The sequence below is a fragment of the Suricata suricatta genome, chromosome 7, assembly GCF_006229205.1.
Source record: "Suricata suricatta isolate VVHF042 chromosome 7, meerkat_22Aug2017_6uvM2_HiC, whole genome shotgun sequence".
NCBI classification, from domain to species: Eukaryota; Metazoa; Chordata; class Mammalia; order Carnivora; family Herpestidae; genus Suricata; species Suricata suricatta.
The window spans coordinates 121059396-121075094 of record NC_043706.1 but is presented as its reverse complement, the minus strand read 5'-3'; positions in this window follow the sequence as shown (position 1 = coordinate 121075094).

Below are 15699 nucleotides of genomic sequence, written 5' to 3'. Positions count from 1 at the left end.
TTAAGATATAGTTGCATACAGCACTGTATGTTTAAGCAAACAGCATAATAACATACATATATTATAAAATGATGGCCACAAGACTCTTAGTTCATATTCATCAGGTCATATACATATAAAAAGAAAAATATTTTCCTTAATGATTATCTACTCTTTTAACAGCTTTCAAATATACCAAGGCAGTGTTAACTATAGCCATCAGTGGTACACTACATCCTTTGTATTATTTATCTTATAACTGAAAGTTAGTACCTTTGATTCCCTTTATCCATTCTCACCTCCTTCTACTGCCTTTCTCTGGTAACCACAAATCTGATCTCTTTTTCTATCAGTTGGAGGAAAAGTTATTCATGTGACTGTTCTGCCTTTTTTCTGGCTTCCTAGCTTTTTCCTGTGTACTTAATAGCATAATAGATGTTCGAGCAATAGATTAAATATTGGTTAAGAATAGAATTGATTCTGGATTCTGTTTTCCTGGGTCCAAATTGTCAAACTTACAAGTTGTGAAACTTTTGCAAATTACTTTACCACTTTGTATTTCAATTTCTTCATCTATATAATGGGGCAGTAGTCAAATCTCTTTAAAATCATTGATATGAAGTTAATTTAGTTAATATTTATGAAGTTCTTAACACAGAGTCAGAAATATAGCATGTGTTTAGTAAATTTTAGTAATTAAATTACTGACCCCACATTGTGAACTACTGAGTTTGGACATTACAACTATCTTTGCCTTTCTCCCTTGTTCCTCTGTGATTTTAAGTGGCCAAAACTGCTAGATTTCAGCCTTGGTTACCCATGTCTATACTCTGGGGACTTGAGCAATCAAACATGCCATAAATGGCCCAGTAATATTCCATTAGACTTCTACTCTATTCTTACCATGTGATCTCATTCATCTCCTTCTCTCTTGTTCAGTTGTTCCAACTGTGAAGTGATTTGAGATTTTCTAAAAGCCCCTCAGAGCAAAAATTGATATATTGGTATTTGTACTTCTGAAGTTTTCTTAATTATAGTTTTGAAAACAATTTTTAGGCAATACATTTTGAAATATAAGAAACTGTTTCAGGCATTTCTATATGTTATCTCATTATTCTATAATTTCTAAATAACCTGTCTTCACTCTCCAATTTATCATGCACATAAATTTTCTAACTATCATGTCCAAACAAAAGTAAAAGTCTATACATGAAGACGTAGAGTCAGCTTCGTGTTTAAAACATTCAAGCTAGTCTTGCAGTTGGAAAGAGGTAACATATTAAGAATTGAGAGAATTTCTTCTGGCAGCCCAGTTCTGGTGTTAACGTTTTGGTTGCATGGTTTAATCTGTGTTTTCTTTTAAAGTTTATTTATTTATTTTGAGAGAAAGAGAGAGAGTACAAAATAGGTGAAGGGCAGAGAGAAGAAGAGACAGAATTCCAAGCAAGCTCCGAGCCATCAGCACAGAGTCAGATGTGGGGTTCGAACTTGCGAATCATTAGATCATGACATGAGCCAGGATCAAGAGTTGGATGCTTAACTGATTGAGCCAGTCATATGGCCCTTGGTTGCATGATTTGCCCACAGTTCACAAAAACAGTCATATGCAAGTTAGCTAACGTTCTAACAGGTAGGATTCTAACCTTGAAACCCACTGAGGAAGAGAAGGTGATAGGGAGAAGGATGAGCAGAAGGAATGCAACCCTTTCTCTTAATCCTACTAACCAGCTATGGCATGGTAGAAGTACAAATATTTGTATTTATAGTTTGACAGGTTCACTAACAAATTAAAGGGCTCCAACTGGAGTCCACAGGAAATGCCAGCAACAGCATCAAGTCCTTAATGCAAAGATCAAATGTCCCGAAATCTCTTTTCATATCTTTTCCAACTTAGAATGATGGCTTTGCCTGTTTCCACTCAGGAGAAAGAGACAGGAGACTTCATAGTGCATTACAAAAAATAAGAAAGCCAAGTGTCCCAGAATAGTACATGACAGTAGGTGTGACATAAAATACACCATATAGTGAAAATACAAACTTTTTTACTCCCTTTCTGTTGTTCAGTGCCAACACCACAAAAACCATTTCTTTCTTTACCCTGAGTTATTTAACCAACATCTTTTGCCTTTGTCCTTCCTTGATCACCTATCTCCCTCCCTCTTCTGGAAAACTCAATGTCCCATGTCTGCTTTATACAGCTAAGAAAATCCATTTCTTTCCTTATGGGAAACACACTCAGCAACCAACTGTGTGCTATAGCTTCTCCTCTCAGTTAGAAGCTGTATAAGTTAAGGTTACCTATTGATAAATGGAAAAGAGCAAGAGAAATTTGAATCAGTAAGCATATGTTTTTCCCATAATTGCTTCCCTCAAGTGCTGAGTTTTGTATGTCTTAAAAGGAAAATTGTATATTCTTGTACATTTTTTATAGATGGAAAGAGATCTATCAGCTACAAAGAAAATACTAAAGTTAGCTAAAGAATACAAGTACTTTGGAACCTTCTGAGAATGACTGAGATTCATTCACTTACATCAGAATGGGACATCTCTAGAGTAGGGAAGAGGCGTTAAACTTGGTAGCTTATACACATATTGATAGGTAATTGTGCATGTCCATCCTGCTCTCAGTTCTGCTCAAATGGTATTCAGAAGTTCTTTCCTTCCTCCCTCCCTCCCTCCCTCCCTTCCTTCCTTCCTTCCTCCTCCACTCCCTTCTTCTGCACTTCTTCCCTTCTTTCTTACTTTCTTCATTTCTTTCTTGTCTTAGTCATGTTTGGAATTATTTTTCAGAATGTTTAGACTATTTTCCTCACATTGTCACCAGCTCATTACCACAGAATTACACTTCACAAACAAGAGCTGGATGGAGAGCCAACTTGGCTTAGCTGAGCCATCTAAGGGAATTATTAAAAGGATGAATTTCTTTTTTTTTGAAAAGACAAGCACAATCTGATCAGCAGGCAGGCAGGACCACTGCCTGTTTCTCTTCAGAGCTGTCCTGTGGCCTTTAGCTCTGTTAGACTCACTCACTGATGAAGTGAATAGCAGTGGTGTTGTTTTTCCACTTAAAACCAAAATCCCATGTGTTTTGTTGCAAGAACACATCCTTCACAGCTTTAGTGCAATTGGCTTTACAATTTCTATTGTTGTTATATATACTCACAACTAGAAGTCCCTATTTCACACCTATAATAATTACTGAACTTTACACACACACACACACACACACACACACACACACACCCTAGGAATAAGAATTAGCCAACACACATTTTTTTACACAGGAAAGTTAAATGCAATTTTCATTATATTAGTAATATTAAGACATAATATTAAGTTTCTTAAAGTATAGTGACTGTACCATGATTTTAAATGATATACTGTGACATATATATATATGTGTGTGTGTGTGTGTGTGTGTGTGTGTGAGTGTGTGTGTGTGTGTGTATAATGGAATCAACTAGAAAAATCTGTGATTGGGTGAATTGTATTACTTTCCTGTTCAAGTAGTTCTGATTAGGGTAAAAAGTTCTAAAATATCTTAGATAAATAATTGTTCAGAAGTATACGTGTAGGGCAAAATCATGTAACTAGTGAGTGTTGTACACTTGGAAAACCAATTAATAAGAAACTTTTCTCTGCACATATTCCTAGCAGCACATATTTTGAGTTCAACAGTAGAAAATAGAATACCTATAAAGTTTATAAGGGTCGTAGATGTTTTACTCTTTATAGTGTCATCATTGAACTTTTGACAATGGGTTGCAATGTCCTCAGTGATTGTTAAAATTTAAAAAAAAAAAAAAGCAAAGCAAAACAAACCCATAAGCAAAACACAAAAACTATACAACTCTAACAAAAGTCTATTGTCCTCAAAGAACCAAAGAACTTTGGTTAATTTGAAGATCTTTTATTTTAGAGAAAATATTTTGGCTTTTTATGAATAAAATATCTTTGGTTACATTAGTTTCTTTATTTTATGTTCTGCTAGTTTTATCAGATATGCAGTAAAGAAATTCTAGGTGTACCTACTAGAGTCTTCCCTGGAACTCTTCTTTTAAAGATAAAGAAGACCTAAATAATGTTAGCAAAATTAGGACAGATAACAATATCACAATTGTGTATGCCATAAAGTCTTATGGAACTGCTAGAATACATAGAGAAGAGGAGGCAGATTCAGAAATGAGAACATGAAGGAAAATGACCCAACTTAACATTTTTATAGACCGTCATTTGTTAGAAGCATTGTATACAAAAGTATCCTGTACTTTCTATCCACATCTCCAATCTGTGGCCACATTTCACTGTATCTTAGAAGTCCAGAACTTAAACTTACATTTCTAATTACCCTTTTCTAAATTAAGCTTCTCTCCTAATAACTGACACTGTATTTCCTCTCCCTATTCCTTCCCAGTCCTTATTAGTAATTCATTCTCCTGGGCTCCATTTATTATGAATTGTATCAGTTTGACCAGACATCTGCTCTCTTAGGGGTGTTAAAGCTTCCATAGCTAATGTTCCTTCCAGAAAAAGCAAGGACCTGATATACTCTTGACTTCTATAATCAAAGTGCTTGAGAAATTAAAAATACACATTATCAAGAATGTGCAATAGTGGAAATTAACTAAATGTGCCTTGAAGCCCAAGAACCAAGACAGTAGGCTATAAAGCTCAGCTTCCTTCCCCCATATTTGTGTCTGGCCTGGCTTACTGACCTCAGGGGCCAGGGGCAAAACATTCTACTTAGAGGTCAGAATTCCCAGGGCTGGCATCAGGACCATGACGGAGCTACTGCTAATGTGCAAATGATTTTTGTTCACCACGGTAACTGACTCATCTTAGACCAGAGAAACTAACATGTAGTCAGAGAGACTTCTTTTTTTGCTGAGGTTCGTAAAACATTCAATAAAGAGTAAAGTCCAAATAAAAATTACCTCATATTTTTACCTTGGCTCTTTCACACAGTGTTTATTCATATCTCATTTGTCATACCTTAATAAAGATACCAGTTACTTTTGAAATAGGCTTTTGTCAGGTTGCCAATATCTTGAAATCTTAGAAACCCACTGCGAATGTGAACACCGATTTTGAACAACCTGGCAGCTGGCCAAGCACTGAAGATCTTTAAGACAAGAGTAGTCAGCCATCCTATGTAATGTTTTGATTTTATGCTTGAATAAAAAAAGACTGGACTAGATAACCTTCCCACTCTAAAATTCCATAACTCTATTTTTCAAATATCCTCATTTTTCAAGTATTCTATAAACAAATGTTCTACAAGAGAAATTCTGTGACAATTGTGGTTCCCTGTGTTAGTTCCCCCCCTTCTTACTTTCTCTTTTCCCCCGTCTCATCCCTAAATATGGTACAATAACAAATTCCTTCATTGAAGCGACAGAGTTGTTAGTGATTAAAGTACATGTTTTTAAATTCTCCACTCACTGATGAAAACATGTGATATGAAATGCTGAAGAAACCTCAGGGGCATTCCAAGCATTTATGGACACAAAAAGCCAAAACTTGTGGTATTTTCTTCAAAACTCATGTGAACTGAATCAAAGAGACATAAGAATGTGTATTTAAGACTCCTTAACTAAGATGGATACATTCTGTCATTGACAAACCCTGAATATCATCACCTCTGAAATAATGTAAATCTATCCAGTCCTTTCTATCTCTGTTGGCATTCCTCTGGACCAAAGCTTTCTAATCTACTATCTAGACCATTAAGGTAGCTTCCAACCATGCTCTGAGCTGGCTTCAGACAAGCTCCAGGTCAGGTCTCTCAAAGCCCTGCTGTGATCTGTGACATCTCTGCATGAACCCAACGTTGGCTGCCCACTATCACTAAATAAATGTCTAGCTGTGGTGTTTAAATAGTTCTATAGTTAATCCTTGTCTTAATTTTTCAGATTTTCTCTAATGTTCCTATATATTCCTAAAACCTAGTATTTCTCATACTTTTCACTACTGATGTTTGCAGCCAGGTAATTTTTTGTTGGGATGGACTGTCTTGTGCATTGAGAAATATTCATCAGCATCCCCGGTCTCTGCCCAATAGATATCAGTAGCACCCTTACGTTGTAGGAACCAAACTGTCCCCATACATTACCAAATGTCCCCTGGGAGGCAAAAATCACTCTCCATTGAGAACTACTACTATAATCAATTCAAACTGTATTACTTTTGTTTCTAAACTTTACATTTTTCCTGTCTAACAATGTATTTAATTGATAATAATGTCTTCTAAAATACCTCCACAATCCCCCATATCCCCCACTCCCCTTAGTTTCATATGCTGAAATTACAGGAGTATCTAGAACTTCCTCCATGAAATTTTTCTCAACTGTTGCATCCTGATGTGATCATTCCTTTAAATCCATCCTTTGTATCCATCTCATTCTTGAAATATCCATCTTTTTTGGGCTCACAATATTCCCGTTTGTCTATTTGCCAAATTGTTCTTGAAATCTTTTAATTAATTCATTCAACTTATAAGTAGTGAGCTCCTACAATGTGCCAGGCATCATTGTGTACATTGGTACTACAATGATGAGCAGAGCAATTACTCTGCCTTATCAAACTCATAGGTCAAAGAAAGGGTAGATGGTAGGTGTAATGTATGCAAAGACTAATGAATCAGTAAATTTTAAAAATGCATTGATGATTTATATGATTTGTCTTTAAAAAATAAGTAGTGCAACAGACTATAATAAATAAGACTTCTTTATATATAGAAGTCAGGGAAAGCTTTACTGGGATATGATATTTAACTTGAGGACTGAAGAATGAGAGAGTCATCCTTGTATCTTTGCCTTTGGCTGCAGCCACATGTGCAAAGGCCCTGAGGCAGGACTGAGTTTGGCTTATTTGAAGCTTTGAAATAAAGCCCTGGGGCTGAATTATAGTGATAAAAGGGGAAAGTTGTAGGAAATTAGTGGGGAAAGGTAGCAGGAACCAAACTGTGCATGGCATGTTAGTTCACGGTAAAAATCCTGGATTGTATTTGAAACATTTTAAGAAACATATAAGGGGATTTATGAAAGGAGGTGACATGTACAAATTAATTTTTTATTTGTAAAATAAAAAAGGAGGTGATTTGTACAAATTAATGCATTACCCTAGACCCTAGAATAATGTGAAAAAAAGGTATGTTTATACTTAAAGAGCCTCAGAATTAAAGGATATCTTTTTTCTTAGAATTAAAACTCCAGAAAGAATGAATTTTTATCCTAGAACATTTCACATGTTTGTGCCATGAAAGCGTTAAGAGAAAATGAAGTATTGATCCCTCCAACCCTAGGAATAAAATGTTTCTGGTTTCTATGTGCCCTAGAAATATTAATATATTTTATGCATGCTATGGCATGAAAAAAATAAGAAGCACTACTACAACATAGGACTAAATTAGTCATACACACAACACTTGAACACCCCCAATGTGTGGGTACTCACTACTTTCAAAAAGCACTTTTTCCAGATTTTGAAAGCTCTAATAAATAGAAAACTCTGCTTTTCATTGAGCTGAGTCAGAAGTGCGTAGGATCTACTGATGAGATCATGAGCAGACCAATTTGGCCCAGGCAAAAGTTCTTTTAGAAGAAGCTTATCTAAGTCAACAACCCTTCTCTACTATCTGCCGCTCAGTGAAAATACTATCTTCCCAAGAGCTTGTTCACTTTATACCTGCTTGTCTGCCTGGTAGTGTTGAATACTTTTCTGGTACTCCTCCAACCCTTTCCCTCTACATCATTTCAACCAGTCCCTCTGCCCATAATACATGTCATTTGTACTACCCCCTTTGATATATTTCCCTGATTGCCCATCCCCAGAATTAGGAGGTCAGTTATCCCTTCCCCTTGTGTGCCTTCTCTACTAACTTGTGAACTCCCTGAGGACAAGGACTTGGTCTTACTCATCTTGACATCCAAGTGCCATGTAGAATGCCTACTATACTTCAGGTATGTAGTAAATGTTTGTTAATTATGTGGGGTAGAACAACTCTATATTTTGGAGTAAAAATTTCAAATCTTAGTTTACCATTTACTAGTTGGGGGAGTTATTGATTCAAACATTAGGTCCACAAATATTGCTAAGTGTCTATATGCCCAGTGATGAAACTACATGGCCCCTACTTCATGGAGCTCATGGTCTAGATGGAGAGTTAAACAAAAATCAAGTTACCAGTTGATAAATAACTACAAAATGGTAGAAATTCTATGAAGGAAAAATATTTTCCTTCCTTCTTATTCCATAAGAATATCTATCAGAGAAACTCAATTCAGTCTGGGCTCTCAGGAAGGCTTATTTGACAAAGTAAAATGAAGCTAACATCTGAAAAACAAGTAAATCTTGAGAAAGGTATACAAACTCTCTAACCCTGTTTCCTCACCAATAAAATGAGGCTAATAATTCCTTCTCTTCAGGGTCCTTCCAGGGACTAGTTAGTTAACACATGTGCCTGCCACAGAGAAGGAAATCAATAATTGGCATGCTCTTTTTCCTGTGAAAAATGAGAAAGGAAAACAGGCTAAACCAGCAGGATTGTGGAAGAACTTAACTGCCTCATGTAATATATTGAATTATCCCCCCCCCCGCAAAAGATATGTTGAGGTACTAACCCAAGTACTTCAAATGTGACCTTATTTGAAAATAAGGCAATTATAAGGTTGCCTGGATGGCTCAGTCAGTTAAGCATCTGACTTTTGATTTCAGTTCAGATCATGATCTCAAGGTTCATGAGTTTGAGCCCCATGTCAAGCTCTGTGTGATAGTGAGAAGCTTGCTTGGCATTCTCTCTCTCTCTCTCTCTCTCTCTCTCTCTCTCTCTCTCTCTCTCTCTCTTCCTCTCTCTCTGCCCCTACCCTGCTTGCTTTCCCTCTCTCAAAAATGAATAAATAAACTTAAAAAAAAAGAAAGAAAAGGAAAGAAGCTAATTATAGATGTAATCAGCTTTGTTAAAATGAAGTCATATTGAAGTAGGGTGAGTAGGGTGGGCCTTTTTTCCTATATGACTGGTGTCCTTATAATAAAAGGTATATTTGAGTGCAGACATGGGAGAGAAAGCCATGTCATAAGTGAGGCCAAGTTTGAAATGCTGCAGCTGTAAGCCAAAGAATGCCAGATTGTTGATAACTACAAGAAAACTAGGAAGAGGTAAATAAAGGTTCTCTACTATAGGTTTCAGAGGGAGCATAGCTTTGCCAACACCTAACTGTGGATATCTAGCCTACATAACTGTGAAACAACATATTTTTGTTGTTTTAAGACATCTAGTTTGTGATTTTTTTATGAGAGTCCTAAGAAGCTAATATATATTGTAAAAGTGTAGAGAGCGCATATTTCAGACAATGATATGGACTTTGAAGACTGTGTGGAAGGTAGGATTTGAACAAAAATATATACAGAAAGAAAAGTGTTTTGAGACAATAAATCTAGAAGCAGTTTTTACCATGTCAATGTATTTTCTGTTCCCACTGAGTCCAGAAGCTCTTTGAGGGAGAACCTCTGACTTCCATGTAAAATCAAACTCAATACATATTGGCTATGTGTCTTATTTCAAATAAACATTTGGGCCCACAAACTCTTTATAGAAAATTTACAAGTAAAACATTTTAACACATTGAATTTTTACTCTTGTAAAGTAAAAATCATCTTCTCATTTTATTTAATTGAAGAGGCAAAGCATGCAGTAAATTAAGCCCAATTTGCATGCAATTGTGCATGCAATGTAGAATTTGGCTTTAACTAGGGAGCAAACTGTACAAACTCAAACACCCTTATATTTGAAGTTAACATTAATTGTTTACTTAAATTTTTCAGTCATTTCCTTCCCTTGTTTTCAAAGAAAAATACAGCATTTCTCTTTCTAATTTAAAGCCCACAAAAATCCATAACTGACAATAAGAATGTATTCCCTGAGGGCTAATACATTTCTTTGATATTATAGTAGTGATGCCTTCAAGCTCTGTAGCAAGGCTGTAATTCCATAAAAAAGAAGCAAAACAACATTGTGGCTTTAATGCATATGGCTTTGCTCTATTTAATTATATTTATCATCCAAAAATATTCTGCACTTATAAAAATAGTGAATGGTGTGTGGAGGAAGCAATGTACTGTATCATATTTTATGAAACTTCATATGCCATGTATATTGATCTGGTGTAAACTAGAGAACATACTTTGTTTAAATTAAGGCTTTAAATTCAATTTTATACCAATTCCTTTAACTCATTATCCATAATATATTTGTTTACATCCATGGAAATGTTACCTGGTTAACTATGTAATTTTGCCTAATTCAGATTGATTTGTATCTTCTATCCTCTCGATTTGTGCAATTTCATGTTGCAATCATTAAATAATCAAAGAAGGGTTTTTAGTTTAATAAAATTATTATTGTCCATGAATGCTAAATATGCAAGGGAAAATAAAGCAGAAACCAAATAAAAGAGAATACTGGACATGTTTGGAGACACTGCACCTACTCTGTCTGACTCGATGACAGTCTTTGATAGAGGCAGTTTTCAGGTGTTTTTGTGTGTTCACCACTGCCAGGGAACAGGAGACCTGTATTCTATTTAGCATCAGTTTTCAGAAACTGCCCAAGAGGTCCTCTTTCTGAGAATTGTATTATTCATTTGATCCCCCTCTTCAGATTTTCCCCACTCCTCCGCATTGGTGGCTCCTAGACTTGGATGGTGAATACAAAGATCCCTGAGCCCCAATAAGACCTGTTGAAGAACTCAGATTATTGAGAGACACAACCCAGAAATTTGCATTTTAAAAAAACACTCCAGGTGACTCAGCTTCTGAAGATTTAAAACCCTCAGATGGAGAAACACTGCTTGGACTTTCCTGCTTAACGATGCTCTCTCCTAGCATACAGCTACTAGACACCCTCCTTCCCACTTTGCAGACTCTGTGCCCTTTCCTCATCCTGAATATAACATAATCTGGCTGACTGTCTCAGACTAACGAGAGAGTGCTAGAAGGATTCATTAATTCACATGGATGCATCTTCACAGAGGCCTTCTGGTAGCTACTGCCAGCCCACTGGAAGAGGTTGTGACCTAAACCAGAGACTACAATGGTCAGAATATCATCCAGGTGGTAATTAGGATCTTGCCATTTTCCCTAAATAATATATCATAGATGTCTTCCATTTGCATAGTGGTAAAGAACAACAGTATCTCTGAAATGGGCGTTCATGTTGGTTACGCCTCATCTTGAAACCCAGATCTGCCAGGTACTGCCTATGTGGCCTGGGGCAAGTCATGTGGACCTTTATGAGTCTCACAGTGGTCGAAAGCAGATAATAATTTATACTTCCCAGAATTGTTTAGATTCATAGTGTGTGAAAAGTACCTGTAAGTGCATAGTACTCAATAAATGGTAGTAAAAATATACAAAAAGGTATAATTTCTACAAAAAGATTCTCCTGGTTCCTTTAGTGGTCCTCGGAGCCTATGCACTTCTGACACAGTCTGTGATAGTGAGATTTGCTCCAAGTTCTGAGCTACAACCCCACGGCTAATGTTGAAGTTTGAGGTAAGGTTAAAGGCAAAGCCATTTAATTTAGCTAAAGTTCCTGGATTTTTTTCTCTTTAGGACATAGAGTTGGGAAGGAGTCAGAAACAAAGATATCGCCATTAAAATGTTCTTTAAATTGGCAATCACATGCTTTTTGGTTAAACAGTGGAATTCAATGTGAAGGAAAAAATATTTCTTTTCTCCAACTGATCATATTTTAGAGCCTATTTATTAGTAATTTCCCATCACCTCAGTTTCTGGGATTGAGATATAGGCTTTGGACTTATACAGTTTGTTTTTATTTTATTCTTTTCATTCATTCATTTAATTTTCCATTATGAATTGGACATGAAATGCACACCAAATTCATGCATTAAATATCCCTGGAATAAAGGACATGCATTAAATATCCCTGACATAAAAGACATCCCCAACGTACTCAATCATTAATGAGGTTAGTACTGAGTTTCAATTGCAACAGAGCAGTGGCAAATTTCGGTATGTCCTATAGCAACTGCCTGAAGGTTTTTACCCTCCTGTAATATGAAGAAAGCACAAGTCAAGTTATCACCTAGCCCTGGAATTAACATGTGAGTAGTTTCTATGTCTTAGAGCTACTGCCCTGAGGTAAGGTATAAAATTACACAGTCCTAGAATAGGTTTACAGCCTTGAATCCTGGGCAAACTTACTTCAGGCTTCTGTGAATTAATGAGACCTTTGGAGTGCTAGGCAGACATTTTATTCCCTCATTCCTAGAATCCGACTTGGTCCTCAATATTCTGACACTAGCTTGTAATACTTATATTAAAATACATATTTTCAAAGTATTTTGATGTCTATTTTTATTAAAAGAACATTTAGATTCTTGAGTAAAATGATCTAGACATACAGTTCTGTCTCGTCTTCTACTTGCCAAAGCAATTTTGGTGCTTGTTCATTTTCTCATATCTCTGCAAAATACAAAAGAATACAAAAATAGTGACTTTTTTAATTCTATGGACCAGTTGGAGAAAACTGATTTGTGAGGACTGTCTAAAACAGAAGTCAGCAAATTGTGGTCCATGGGCCAAATCCAACTCACCACCTGTTTTTGTAAATAAAGTATTATTAATTGAAACACAACCAGTCCACTTGTTTAGATATTGTCCAGGATTGTTTTTGCACTAAAATGGCAAAGTTGAGTAGTTGCTACAGACATTGATGATCTACAAAGTCCACAATATTCCCTGTCTTTTTTTATAGGAAGTGTTTGCCAACTCCTGGTCTAGTGCACAACCCTAACAATATTGTGAACGCTTATAATGTCGTGGTTTTCCACAAAGTTTCATCTGTTAATAATCCCTGGACAATGGATAGAGTTTAAACTTAACCATTGGTTATTTTTCTGTTCTTACATATGAGAAGTTATTTAATTTTTGTTGTCTTAAATTTTGGATACCTGCTGAAAGCATATTTAATTCTCTACTAAATGATATTATTTCCAAATGAGTTCCTGAAAACTACTATCCTAATCATTATTCTTCTTCAGAACTCTCTGAATAGTAGTTGATATAAGAGAAAGAAAAGGGCAAGAAGGCAATGCACAGAAATCTCCTCTAGGTTTTTAAGGATAATAAGATATATAATAAAGTCTTATTTGCTCTGGTTTTGATATTCCATATCAATAATTCAATACATATAATTGCAAAATACATGTCTATTAATGTTTTTAGGCAAACACTTAACTTTTGAAGCCTAACAGCACACAGTAGAGGCTCCTAAGTTCAAGTTAAGGATGGAACTGCTGTATCTGGAATTTGTTTATCTTGCAAAGGGTCGGATGTGAGGGCGATCTGGCTGCGACATCTGTCACCCCATTGATCGCCAGGGTTGATTCGGCTGATCTGGCTGGCTAGGTGGTGTCCCCTTCCTCCCTCACCGCTCCATGTGCCTCCCTCCCGAAGCTGCGCGATCGGTCAGAGGACGACCATCCCCGATAGAGGAGGACCGTTCTTCCGTCAAGGGTATACCAGTAGCTGCGCTCCCCTGCTAGAACCTCCAAACAAGCTATCTTGCAAAGGGTCAAATTATTCTTTAATCACATGTACACACGTACACACACACACACACACACACACACACACCAAAACCAGCTTTTTTTATGCTTTCATGAAGCTCCAGAAACTAGGGGGAGAGAGAGAGAGACAGAGAGGAAACAAGTAAAACTATCTTTCAAGCTTCTAGTTGTCTTTAAAGTACCCAAGCTTAGATGAGTATTGTGCAACTTTATTCTTAATCCCAAAACACTGCAAATAAAAATAAGAGTAATAAGTAAGAATTAAGACCAAAACTCCTACAGAGTTTATCAAGTCACACAAAAGGCTTTCACAACATTTCTGACTCTATGTCTATGTTTTCTTAGAATAGAAATTGTTGGTTGAGCAATAGAGTCCTTGCACTGACCTGAAACAAGGATACAAGGCCAAGTGAGTGACTGGGAATTAGACTACATAACAATTTATTCATAGAATACATTCTTATTGGGTGACTTCTGGCATCAAGCACTACTTAGGGTTAAAGTCATGGATTCTCCTTCAAAAGCCCGTCTTCATGGAGCTTACCCTTCAGTGGCAAAGAGAGACAAGCTAACCTAAAAGAGCATGGGGCATGCTATGTTCTAATGAAGTTCAAAAACATGACCCCACTCACATATAAAATGAACAGGTTTTGGGGCGCCTTGGTGGCTCAGTCGGTTAAGTGTCCGACTTCAGCTCAGGTCATGATCTCGCCATTTGTGGTATGGAGCCCACATCAGGCTCTGTGCTGACAGCTAGCTCAGAGCCTGGAGCCTGCTTTGGATTCTGTGTCTCCCTCTCTCTCTGACCCTACCCAGCTCACACTGTCTCTCTCTGTCTTAAAAAATAAATAAAACATTAAGAAAATTTTAAATGAACAGGTTTTATTCAACTCATTAACTAATGAGTCAGATGTTGTGATCAGATCAAAGAGCATTTCAGAAGCTAAGTAGCTAGAGACAAACTTTGGATAATACAAAAGGGTAGATAAAAAAAAAAAAACTGGTTCTTGATCAGTAAGCCTTGGCAATGGTTTACTGCACATGGCAGAAATTATTTGCATCTCTACTTTACAAAAAACTACAATTTAACATCTCACAAGTTCTGAGATTTTCAATGACTCAATAGTGACCTAAGTACAATCCCTTAATTACCTTGGAAGCTATTCCTCTTTGGACATTTTTGCCTTATTTTTAAGCTTCAGATACATTTTCTGAAGCACAGAGGAGGGTATTTTTGTCATTTGGAGTCAAAAAGGAAGAACAGCAAGCAGGATAACATTTGACTTGAGATTTGGAAGATAAGTAGGGGGGAAAGCTACACAAGGATGGGAAGATGGGCATTCTAGGAAAGGAAAAATATGTGGTAACTTTAAGCTCATTCCTGTGCTAGTGTATATAATCCACCCACAGACTGGTGAATCTTAAAACCACTCTGGAAAAAAAACTAGAAAACACTGAAGTTCCTTCTCTTAGGATGCAGAATAAAGTTACCAACTTTTGATAGGTATGGATTAAGGAATAAACTCCTAGGTTGGCATTATTCTGAAGCTAGGGAAGAACCAGAATGTCTCCATAAACCCTAGGGTATGCCCCTTGATAGGCCATGAGCTTAGCGGAAGGCCAAGAAAGAAAAAGAGGAGAAAAAATCCTGTAAAATGTCTATTTACTAACCACATGTGTTGCTTGTCTAAATCAGTTTGTGGTCTCTCACTTACTCTATTTAGAATTCTGTACATCTGGGTGTATTTTTTCTAGTGTTTCCTATCATATCAGTGACAGAATTGCCAACACAGAGGTATCCATAAATTATCCTGCAGTCTAGTAGTTTCTAGTGTCTGGAAAGCTTGGAACAAAAGGCTCAGATGCAAATGTGAGCTGCTTAATTCAGTGAGTATTTGTGATGTTACCCAGGTGCCAATGACATCTTTCTGACCAGCTCAGAGGCACCAGGGACCAACCCAACATACATTTTTAATGTGCTCAGCTGTGACAGCATATACACACAGAAGACCTTAAGGCCTTAAAGTCATCCTCTTGGAAACTGCCACACTTTTAGGGACCCAGAAGAAATGGTTTAATTAATCTTCTTTTTCAGGGTAGCTTTTTTTGATATAAATTATGTACACTGAAA